Here is a 12,539-nt window from a genome sequence, read left to right as displayed (position 1 = left end):
GACAAGAACGATTCAAGGACAAAGATTCAGTAATCAAAGGCAGGAGCATTTTTGAAGATCCGTGGTTTGTGAGGAAAGTTCTTTTAAAGGACTGTATAGGGAAACAAGGACAAAAGGATGGCTAATCTTAGAACTGTCAGCCCAAATAAAAAACAGAGGGAAAGTCTCCAAAATAATAATTTATTTAGAAATGAACATTGCAAAAGGGAATATGAGTGACATCGTAAAATACATGTGTATTCAAGGAGGTTAAGGAGGCCTGGGGATGTAGCTCAGTGGTAAAGCACTCGCCTAGCATGCTCAAGGCCCTGAGTGCCATTCCTAGCACCCCAGCACAGTGGGGTCGGGGGGGGGGGGGGATCAAGGAATTGAGCAAGGGAAATTTTTTTAAAGTCAAAGTGAGGTGGATTATATAGGTTGTTTTTGAAACAATAATCCTTTGCTACAAGATCAATAACGAGGGGCTGGGGATGTAGCTCAGTTTGTAGAGTGCTTGCCTTGCATGCACAAGGCCCTGGGTTCAATCCCCAGCACCACCAAAAAAAAAAAAAAAAAAAAAAAATCAATAACAATGTACTGTCAGTACTGTCAGTTCAAGGTTGAACAGTCAGTGATTGGACTGATATCCTTGAAGAAGTATTTTATGTGTAAAGTTTCAGTGGTCTTTGCTTAAGGTTTCTGGTCTTGCAATAGTTCTTTATTGGGCTGATGTGCATGAGATTTTTTCCTTCATAACATACTGGCTTTATTTTTTTTTGATAGAGTTTGATACAAGTAATTCCAATTTTATCCTGACATCTTTCATGGGGCTTACTAAAAATGAAAAAAGAAGAGAAGCCATCAAAGAGATGGAGAATTGATGTGAGAGAAATGGATAAAAAACACAAATTTACTAAACCTGGCACAGGGGGCTCATGCCTGTAATCCCAGCTACTTGGGAGGTTGAGGCAGGAGGATCTCAAGTTGGAAGACAGCCTTGGCAACTGAACAAGACCCTGTCTCAAAATAAAAATAAAAAATTGTTGGGGATGTAGCTCAGAGGTAGAGCACTTGCTGGGCATGGGCAAGGCCCTGGGTTCAATTCCGAGCACTGCAAAACTAATAATAATTTACTACCACAGAAGATGGGAAAAGAAAGGAGGGAGGCAGTTGTCAACTAAACCATGAGCATCTTCTGTCCAGGGTCTTTGTACTTTCAGTGCCTACGGGAATGCTTGGTACAGAGTAAACATTTAACAAATTGTTTGCTAAATTAATAAAGTACCATTTTCTAATAAACGAGATACCAGTGAGAATGGAAATGAAAAATGGGTCTCTGATTTAAGCAAATAGAACTTAACATTCCAATCATAAATTTCTGTAATGTACTGATTCTTGGAATCAGAAATCATGTAGTCCATGTTTACTAATTTGTAGATGAGAAAACTGGGGCCCAGAGATACTGTTTTTGTGACTGGAGCTCCTACCTAAAGTGATCTTACGTTACTATGTCAAGTGATTGTAGCTGACAGTCTGCATTGTAGCTGACAGTCACCCTCTCCAATCATCAAGTTTCTTATTAATTTTTTTATCTCAGCCTTAGTTGTAAAAAACCAAACAGAATTGTTGGATTACAATGCTAAAGTGGGAAAGTTCTGATTAGAAAAGGGAGAAGGAGTGAAAAAGGATGAATTTTATGATAGTTTGGAATCACCATCTAGAACCCAGATTCCCTCTGAAGGGTGGATAGGGCTGTGTGCAGGGTGTTCAATGTAACTCCTAGAGCTTGGGGGCAAGGACGGCAGGTCCAGTAGCATTCTTAGGTTTGCAATCAGACAATGGTCACTGTTGTGGTATGTCATCTTATCCATTAGATTCACTCCAAAGTAGATGCTTTCTTGACTCATTTCTGGTATCCTTGCTGGGACTTTGGAGCAAAATGAGCCATTAAAGAGCAGCATCTGTGGCATCAAGAGAGAGGGTACAATCGCCCAAATCCATCATAGGATGGCACTGAACTAGAAAAACCCTGCGACCACTTCCAAGACCTAGCAGAAAGCCTGTTTATTAAATAGCTAGGAAAGAATAAAAGGGATCTTTTGAAAATTTAGTCATCTCTCCATTCTACTTTTGATCTCCTAAGCCTGACACCTCCATCCTCTACTCTTTTTTTCCCTCCATATTTTTGATATCCAGGAGGATTGGATATTCTGCCCCAATTCAAATCTGCAAAGATAGAAGGATCTGAAAAGTCAAACATAGAGAAGAGTTTCTGCTATGAAAGTAGCCCTAGATTGGAGGCTGTTGTCCCAATGTTGTTCATTTCTTTTGATTTGAGGTTTTGAAAAAAGATTGAGGAAAAAAAATGAGAAATGCGCTTATGGGAAGCATGTGGGGCTGACAATCTGCTAGAGAAGGCTGCCAGTGGGGGGCTTTCAGGCCTCAGGAAAGTTAAGGAAGGTGCCAGAGCTGGGGAGGAAGAATGGGCTCTCAGACCACCATTAATTGACATGATTGAGGTCCCTAAATGTAACAAGAAGCCTCAAGAAGCTCCCAAGTTTCAGTTGGACACCTTGCCAAATCATAGGCAGTATTCTACTCTATTTTAAATGGGTTTTCAGTGTGGATGTATATACATTAGAAGATAACAAGTAATTATCAAGGTTAGTTTTTCAATACCCATCCTCTGCCAGTGTGTTGCTCTTAACTGAGGATTTTCTGGATGTCTCAAGATTTAAATAAGTTTGAACTGTATTTTCTATTTTATGTTTGAAGATATCATTCAAGAATTCAGAAGCAACTACTTACTGAGACATAAGTTAATTTTTCTTTTCAGTGCTGCGGATAGAATCCAAGGCTTCACTCTTGTCAGACAAACACTCTACCACTGAGCTACATTCACAGACACATGTTAAAAAGTAAAAGCACATAGTTATTTTACTGAAAATTACTAATACTATTGTACCAATTAAATGAAAAGGATGGAAAATGAGAAATCTGATTTGACAAAATTTTCTTTCTCTTTACCCAGAAGGCTGGGGCAAAAGGATTGCTAATTCAAGGCTAGCCTGGGAAACTTAGTGAAAATCTGTCTCCAAAAAAAAAAAAAAAATAGATAAAAAGGGATGGGGGTGTAGCACAGTGGTAGAGCACCCCTGGGTTCAATCTCGTGTGTGTGTGTGTGTGTGTGTGTGTATGTATATATATGTACCTCTTCTTAAGTAAAAAGCAGAATGAGACACATTCACTAGTCAAACACCTGACAGGACCTGGCAACACCTGAACACGTTTTACCAACCCAGAGGGCAACTGCTACATTCATCACAGCCAGAATACTTAGTATGATAGAAGGAGATTTATGGCTGCCACTTAGAAATACTGCATGAAATAATGCAATAATAAGGCTATTCAGGGAAAATTAAAATTGACCAATAGATTTACAATAGCTACCAGGTTTTTTCTTTCAACATATCCCTATAAGAAAACCACTAATATTTGTCATTTAAAGGAGAACTAAATTATATTTAACATGGTTTATTTTCCAGGATGTTGCTTGATTTATTCTTACCCTTACAATCACAGCATTTGTCGTGGGTTCCACAGAAAATACCAATTCATTTTTTTGTTGTTGCTGTTGACAAAAGATTTAGATGCACAACAGCCTAGAGCTAAAGAGACTAATCAGTTTTACAAATCAAAATAATACCTTGTAAAGCTAAATAGCATGTACCTCCACAGTCGAGTGGGGTCAGATTCTATAGCACAAGTGACAGAATATTGCTGAACTACTGTATACTTCATCTGAGCTTCAGGCAAATAGCTTCAATTAGAATCTGTGGTTCTGCGTAACAAAGAGAAGTCAAGCATATCCAAAGAAGAATGTGTGTCTCAAGAACATGCCTCTGGCCTTTAATCCACTAAATTATCCTTGTCTTTCTTTGCTCTTTTAAGTAGATGCTTTTGGGACACATCAGTGTGATTTGTGGGTATTTGCAGAAATTTGGGAAATGCTAGAAAGTTCCCTGATTACCTAGAGGTATTTTACTTGGCTTTGAAGTGGAGACTACACTCGCCAAAAGAAGGTTTGTCAGATACATTGAAATAAAAAATAAGAGAACTGGGTTCATGACCTTTCCTACTTTAGGCCTTCCAGACACCTTCTAGAAGGATACTACTCTTTCTCCAGCTGTCCCCACACATGGAAACGTTTTCAAAGCCCAAGTTGGCCCAATATTTTATGTCTCTCCCCTTTGACTGGATCTCCATTCTCATTCCCTCCACATGATTTTAGACATGTTTGAGGACCTATATTCAAGGATCTATATATTCTTTAAAACTACGCTGCTGGGGTCATCTCAGTCTATCTGCATGGAGAAACCTAGTGGTGTGAACACCCCGTGCTCTCCCACTAGCCTGTCTTTCAGCAAGATTCACATTTAAGCTACTTTACATGCATTATCCTGTTTGATCCCCACAACTGTATGAGTTAGAGAAGCCACCATCAGCCCTGCTTTACAGATGAGAAAAATAAGAGGAAGAACTATCACAGTCCAATGGACCCAGAATAATTCTCCTGTCCTGCACCTGAGGACCATTCAGCACACTTCCCAGAAAGAAGGACTCTCCCAGGTGGTGGTTATAACATTGTAAACCAAAAATCTTGTACTTGCTCTTTGGGAAGAGAAATGTATGGGTCCTTTCAATCTAATAAGAACTATGACATTTTGTGAGATTTTATTCTTATTCTCCTTCTTCTTCTCTTTTAGTCCTGAGGATAGAATTCAGAAGTGCTTAACCACTGAGCCTCTTCTCCAGATCTTTCTATTTGCAATTTTGAGACAGGATCTTGCCAAGTTGGTTAGGACCTCACTAAATTCCTGAGGCTGGCCTCAAACTTGTGATCCTCTTGCCTCAGACTCCTGAGATGCTGGGATTACAGGAATGTGCCACCGCATCCAGCCATTTTATGAGATTATAAAGTCTTCTCTAGTGGCTATTATCAGAGGTAGTGAAGACAACAAATTTATTTCACATTGACTTGCTCAGTTTAGCAGATTTAACAAGAAGGAAATCCATTTTGTCCTGTATGTGCATGCTATCAGCCATATTACAATTAAAGAAATTATTCTGCAGGGCCAAACCCACTAAGGAAGTAAAAGGGGCACTTACTCAAAAGGTGACAGTCATAGGCACTTACTATGTTTGACAATAATAAGAAACTGCTGATCTACTGGGAATACTCCCAACATCTAAGCATTCCTAATTTTTATGTCTCTTATATAAAAGCCTGCATGATAATATTGTTTTTTAGAACTTCCTCCCAAGAAAGGAGAGTCTCGTCAGAATATTTTACTGGCTAATAAGAAGTATATAGTCTAATATATCCCTTTTTGCCTTGAACTTGCGGTAACTAGCCTAGGTTTCTTGATATATTTATTTCCTCCTCCTAACATTGGGGCTTTTTATTTATAACTCTGTTAGGAAATTAGCTGCAAATAACATAAGACCCAAATAAAATTGGCTTTAAAATAGGAGTTTTAATTTCACACAAGACCCAGAATTAGGTCGCTGTAGAGCTGATTGATATAGCAGCCCACCAACGGCAGCTTGGCCTGATTTCCTGTTCCCTCATTGCCACAAAATGGCTGCTACTGTGCCAATCATAAAGTTCACACACTACAACAGCCAAAGGCTTCCAGCCCTGAAAATAACTTCTACTAGATTCGCCCACCTGTCATAAACAACTAGAAGGCTGGACAAGGTAGATGAAACATTAGACACAGGTGGTTCAGCATTGTGATTCTGAGAGAAGAGTAACAAATAAGGTAAGCCCTGTGGATGTCTCAGCCTTCTGCCTGAAGGCACTTCTAGGCTGTGGTGCAGAGATGGGGAACCCAAGCAGATCGCTACCATCTCACCGAGCTGATGGGACAGAGATTAGAATTTGGGGAGACTGAGGCAGATGGAACTTGCCAGGAAGAAATATCAGAGAAGAAACGATAGTAAAAGAGAAATCTGCATTGGCTCCCTTGAGTCTTTAGCTAAATGCTAAGCTATGCCTGTATGGTACGCATGCAGAAAGTCCATGACTGCACAAAGGGCAACTGAAAAATTCCCAGAATTCACATGGAGTTAAGAGACATTCAAATTTACTCTATTTACTAACTCTAAAATAAAGATTACTCTATATTTGTCCTAGTAAGACTTAAATATTGGTATCAAAAAAAGTAGAGTTCAAAATAAGGAATACTACCAGAAATAGAGAGATATTTCATAATGCAAAAAGGCCAATCCCCCAGACATGGTGGTGCCTACCCATAATCCCAGCTACAGGGGAGGCTGAGGCAGGAGGATTGAGTATATGATAACTCTGTTAAAATTTTGAGGAAATTCCAAAGTTTTGAAAATCATCTGCAAATGTTTTCCCTACAACAGTGAGAGTTCCAACTTCTTCAATATTCTTTTTCTTTAAATATTTTTTTAGTTGTTGATAGATCTTTATTTTATATATTTATATGTGGTACTGAGAATGGAGCCCAGTGCTTCACACATGCCAGACAAGTGCACTGCTGCTGAGCCCCAGCCCCAGCCCACTCTTCAACATTCTTATCAACAGTTATTATTGTCCTTTTTATTGTGTCAAACCAAGCACGTATGAAGAGAATTTCATCATATTTTCAGTTTGCATTTCCCTAATCACTAATGATGTGATTTTTTCATGTGTAGCAATAGTTAAAATAAAGTCTTTATCTAGTAATTCCAGTATCTGGAGACTTATCCTATTCATTGCACCCTCCCCACAAGCTTACAGGACTATTTTCTTGGTTTGTTGTTGTAGTTGTAGATGTTGTTGTTGTTGTTGTTTATTTGTTTTGTTTTGCATGCCCAGTAGTTTTTTGTTGAAAATCAGACTTTTAAATAAAGTGGCAATTCTGGAAGTTAGATTCTTCTCCCTTACTAGGGTTTGTTGCCGTTGCCTTCCATTAATTTTGTTGATCTTGTTTTTCAGTCTGTCTCTGTACTTCCCACTTTGCCTAGAACAGTGCCTTGAACATAATAGGCACTCAATAAATACCTACTGAATGGATGGATTCTCTCCATGAAAGAAGGACCTGAAAAGATGTTTAATGAAGGCAATTAGCCAGATAATTAAAAACATTTACCCTAATATCTTCAACAAAAGGTTTTTCTTATTTATACAGATAATTACTTTAATATGCCATATCATTCTTTGTGCACGTGAAGAATCCAATAACTTATATACATGTAGCCTTACAAAAAGTAGGTAACATACATGGATAAGAAATCATATCCACAGAAAAATAATGCAAGATATGATTAATGGTATGATTTCTGGGGAGTAAGAGAAAGGAATTAGATAAATAAAATCATTGGACTTGTACCTTTTATTGTACATACTCTGCACAATTTTAATTTTTGTGAATATATTAATTTTCAATATAATTTTTTTTAAAAATATACCAACTTAGCAAAAAATAAGGCAGGTATTTTAGTTCTGAATGTTTTGTGGGAGGAGTACTGGAGATTGAACCTAGAGTGCTCTACCACTGAGCTACACCCCCAATTCTTTTGATTTTTAAACTTTGATACAGGATCTCACTATGTTGATCAGACTAATCTTGAACTTGAAACATTTCTGCCTCAGTGTCCCAGGTCTCTGGGATACAGGTGTGTACCACTGCATCCAGCTTTATATCCTAAACTTTTGAACTTACATATTTCATTGATTCATATTAGGGCATACAATCAAATGCGTCCAGGAGACAGCCAGAAATGTAAGCTGACAAACTGGACTGCACACAGATCACTCCAAGTGAGTCAGTATATGCCCTGCCTAACATGGCTGGGCACTGCTCAAGTATACCCAACTGTTGCTATGCAGGAATGTGTATCTGATGCTGCCATATCATACAATTTTCAGAAGAAGTTAGCAAATGAAATTAAGGTGAATTTCCTGACTTTTAAATGAAAGCAACTGATCTACAGTCTTGTAGTTTAGGATGACCAAAAGAAACATGTCTGTGGCTCAAATCATTCTGTGGACTGCAGACTTTATAAACTCCAACTTAGGTAGTATTCCAGAGTAGTTTTGTTTTTTTTTGGTTTGTTTTTTACTAAATGAAGATATTTCAAGAGACTTTTCATTCCTTGCCAGTTTTTGTCCTATGCAAAATATCAGTTAATTTTGCAGATCCCACAAAGGCTCTACTATTTCCATGATGACCAAGCAATATGGCCTCAAAACTCAATCCTCTATAGGTTTGTGGACTTCTTCCCACTGTGGCACTCTGGGCCAGTCCTAATGAATAAGGGATGAGGTAGCACATTTCCTAAGAATTGTGAAGACCAAGAATAAAGCTTATAGAAAAGAATCAAACTGCTGATAGGGATGTGTCTTCAAAACCTCGAGTTATAGTCAAATGGTGTATAAAATTCTAAAACAGTGAAGAAGGCTACAATTTAGGATATGCCTGAATTGACATATGGGTGTGATCAGTGATCAAAATGTAAGAAGCATTTATTCCTGCATAAAAATACTAGGAGAACAGACATATAGGAAAGGAGATGGAGTCCTTCCCAACTCAGGCTTAGTTTCCAAGGTTGAGCCTTAAAGGAAGCATAATCCAGAACAGCCAAATATCCTCTATCCCCTCTTAAATGCAGCACCATTCAATAAAGACCATGAAGATACTGCTGTGCACCAGGCAAATGAATTCTGTCTGGCTACTTGCTCAATCGGGGTATCCTGCAAGCATTTTCCCTTTCATACATCTGTTAGGCCACTTACCTGTACACACCGTTGAAAACTTAGCTGAAAACCTAGACACAAATGAACATTAACCAAAAGCCCTCAAAGTATTCGAAATCACCCTCATCAGGCCAGACAATAAGGATTACAAGGCTAATTATGAGAGTGCCCCTCCTCCTAGCTCATTTTGACAATACGTGACACACAAAACTCAAAGAAAATGAGCTGTCTGGTCCTTCAGTGAAAGTAGTTTTGAAGAAACAAATAAGCAAAACACCTGGCACATGGTAGGCATTCAATAAATTTATCAAGTGAATAAATTTATCAGCCAATTGCCTAACAGGGAGCAAAGAGATATTGTGAAAAGTTGACATAAGACATAAAATAACATGTCGATCTGAAAATATTAGGGGTAGGAATGATGCTCCTGAGGGATCACTCTATACTGAACAACACAAAGCAGATGCCTGATCCGGTTAAAAGGGTCAGCTGTGAAGCTAGGACACCTAGGTTAGATGCTACCAGCTAGCTGGGCAAACTTGGGCCAACAGTTTAACTTTGCTTAATTTTGGTTTTCTTATCTATAAAATCAACCTCATAGGGCTGTGAGACTTCAATGAGTTCATATATATATATATATATAAATCTTAGTTCATATATATAGAAATTCAGTCCTCTATAAGTATATAGAGAATGGTGCCAGGTGCATTTAAAAAAAAAAAAAACTCAATATAACTGGATGGGTTGGTGCACGCCTGTAACCCCAGTCACTTAGGAGGCTGAGGCAGGAGGATTAGCAAGTTCAAGGCTAGCCTCAGTGATGGAGCAAGACCCTCAGCAAGGCAATGTCTCAAGATGAAAAAAAGAAAATGACTGGGGATGTAGTTTAGTGCCCCTGGATTCAATCTCTAGTACAACTCCCACCCCCAAAATACTCAATATGCTTTAGCTATGAACAAAGACACTGCAGCATCATGAAAAAGATTAGATTCATTCAGGCTATGTAATAAGAATGAAAGTAAAATTTTAAAAATGTATGGGGGAACTTCTTCCAAAATTATTAAAACAAAAAGTGTTGGGTTGTAGAAAGCTGATTTTTTTAGCTATCTGGAAAATACACATGATACTCCATTGATGAATGTATTCTTATATCTCAGCATGGTATTCTAGGAACACTGGAATCAGACCAGCTGAGTCTCAGCTCTCTTGATCTCTAGATGTGTAAAATTAAGTCACTTAAGTGTGCTTCAGTTTTCTCATTCATAAAATTAAGGTCATAGCAGAACTATTATTAGAACTATATATATTATGACTTTCATGGTCCCTAGACACTTTAGCCTCCATAGGTCCCTTCCTTCATAAAATGATATTTAAAATTATATTTTATAACTATACTACTGCAAAGACAAATACAAGATGGATGGATTAATTGTTATATATTGATCATTATTATTACCAAATTTTTCTTCTGACTTTGAAAGAAAATTAAAACTTTTCGTTGTGGACTTGTGCCTACTGGATAAGTCAGCCCTGGTTGTCTTAAGTTACTAAACTAATTGGTGTTTGTAAGGCACTTGAAACAGTGCCTGACATAATATTAAGGACTATATGAGAATTTGTTAAATAAATAAAAATTTCAAGCAGCAGACAAAATGGTATTACTTCCTATCAATGTCCTCTCTGTTTCCCCTGCCATTCTGATGAATCAAGTCTGTTTCAAAGTCAAAGTTTTTCCTACTACTAACAAAATTTTTTTTCTACTACTAACTTACAGTTAGTAGTAGACACTCCAAAACTATAAAGGCTTCTGAAGGAAAAATTAAGAGTAAGAATCATGTTTAATTAAATTCCATTTTGTTAAAAATAGGCAGTGTGCTGAGCTCTGTTTGCACCTCATTCCTGACTCAGCGTAACCTCAGGGCCTCCGAGCAAAATGCTGCTGCAAGATCCCAGCAGCCCAAGTGGAGAGGATTTATTGTCTACTCTCCAGGCTTCATTATCAGGAGCAATGGCCTGTATCGATGCCCTCCATATATATGACTAAAGATGTCAGACCTAAGACAGAATGTATAAGGGTGTTTTTTTTTTTCCCTTCCTCTGAAGATTAAAACACAAAAAAGGAATGTTATGGGATGTAATAGTCATTTTTTTCCAAAAGTAATATTCACATGAAATGCATAGCAGACAACCAGATTTTCATTATGGTAATTCATTCCAGTCTATAAGAAGGCTAAAAGAAAAATTCAGTCCCCTATAAACTTTTTCAGATGAGGAAAACATTATTGTCTTCATTTCACTTCCCAAGGATTAACAAGGGCTATGCACATAGCAATTTCTGGCCTCACTTATGTGAATTTCAGTGAGAAGAGACCTCACCCACACATAAAAGAGACAGAAATACACACCACTGGGTGAGTGAGGATTCAGGATACCCTACCTACACATTCATCTGATCTCAACTTCCTTTCTTTTCTTTTATCTTCCCTGCTTCAAACTCATGATCCCATTGCCCTGGCTCCAGCCTGCATATTTGTGCCATGTATTTGACCCAACATTCAGAGGTCAGCCTTGCTCCCTCCTTGAACAGCCATCATCTACCAAGTGTGAACCATTTAACTTGTGGGGCCCAGTACAAAATTCATACGTGGGCTCTCTTGTTTAAAAAGTGAAAGAAAAAGCGACTCTACCCCATCCCCGACCCTGCTTCTTCTGCACTTTCTCTTGACTTGCTATGTGTTTTTTATTTGCTGCTTAATGTTGCACTCCCAAGTTCAAGAATACTTGCAGAATAGGCCTAGCTCACGCCTGTAATCCCAGGGGCTCCGGAGGCTGAGACAGAAGGATCACAGTTCAAGGCCTGCCTCAGCAACTTAGTGAAGCCCTAAGCAACTTAGTGAGACCCTGCCTTAAAAATATAAGAGGACTGGGGATGTAACTTAGTGGTAAAGTACCTGTGGGTTTAATCCCTGGTACCAAAAATACATACATACATACTTACAGGATGAGTGAGGCCCAGCCCCACAACTGGACATGTGGCATGTGTGGGACCTGAGCATGCCTGGCCCCAACCCTTTCAACCACCACACCCAGATCCTAAGCCAAGGAAATAGGAAGGGCAGCAGTAGTTGCTGCAAGAGTCTGGGAGTAGGGGACAACTGAGAATTCATTTCTGAGAGGCAGAAAGAAATGAAAAGCAAGATTGCCGAAAAGCAGAAGTTCTAAGACTCTGGCTCACGCTCCATTGTCTGATTTATCATATGTTGGATTCATATTTGGGAAATTTATATGATTCAATCACTTTGGAAATAATACTTTCCTTTTACTTTATATATTACAATAATTTTCTATTGGCTAATATGATGTTTTGACTTTTTGTCTTAGTATGTTTTAATATAAATATTCAGGGGCAAATTCTTCAGAATACATCTGAAAGTCATTCAGTTGATCGCACTGTCCCATCCACCTTCACTTATAAATCACAAATTGAAGACAAAATTATTAAAATTTCTCCAGGAGAAAGTGGCACACACCTATACTCTGGAGGTTAAGGCAGTAAGCTTGCAAGTGCAAGCCCAGCCTGAGTGACATAGGGAGACCTTATCCCAAAATAAAAAATAAGAAAGGAATGAAATGTAGTTCAGTGGTAAAGCACCCCTGAGTTTAATCACCAGTAGAGGAAAAAAATTTTTTTTTCAAAATGGTGATCTCAGAAGATTAAACATCATGTATGAGGTCTTTCCGAACAGAGAGCCCTATGCAACTAAATTGGTTTATGCTCATGAAGCATGGA

At 38.3% G+C, this 12,539-nt stretch overlaps 1 non-coding gene across 1 annotated transcript; it reads left to right on the top strand.

The window, feature by feature from the left end:
* The first annotated feature begins 466 nt into the window (after window positions 1-466).
* Trnaa-ugc (transfer RNA alanine (anticodon UGC)) lies at window positions 467-539 on the top strand. The gene has a single exon. It is a non-coding gene; the product is annotated as a tRNA-Ala (tRNA).
* Window positions 540-12,539: the final 12,000 nt, after the last annotated feature.

Source organism: Callospermophilus lateralis, chromosome 5 (genome assembly GCF_048772815.1).
Source record: "Callospermophilus lateralis isolate mCalLat2 chromosome 5, mCalLat2.hap1, whole genome shotgun sequence".
In the NCBI taxonomy this organism is placed as follows: domain Eukaryota; kingdom Metazoa; phylum Chordata; class Mammalia; order Rodentia; family Sciuridae; genus Callospermophilus; species Callospermophilus lateralis.
Note: the sequence above shows the minus strand (reverse complement) of the source record. Positions and strands in the feature narration are given on the sequence as shown.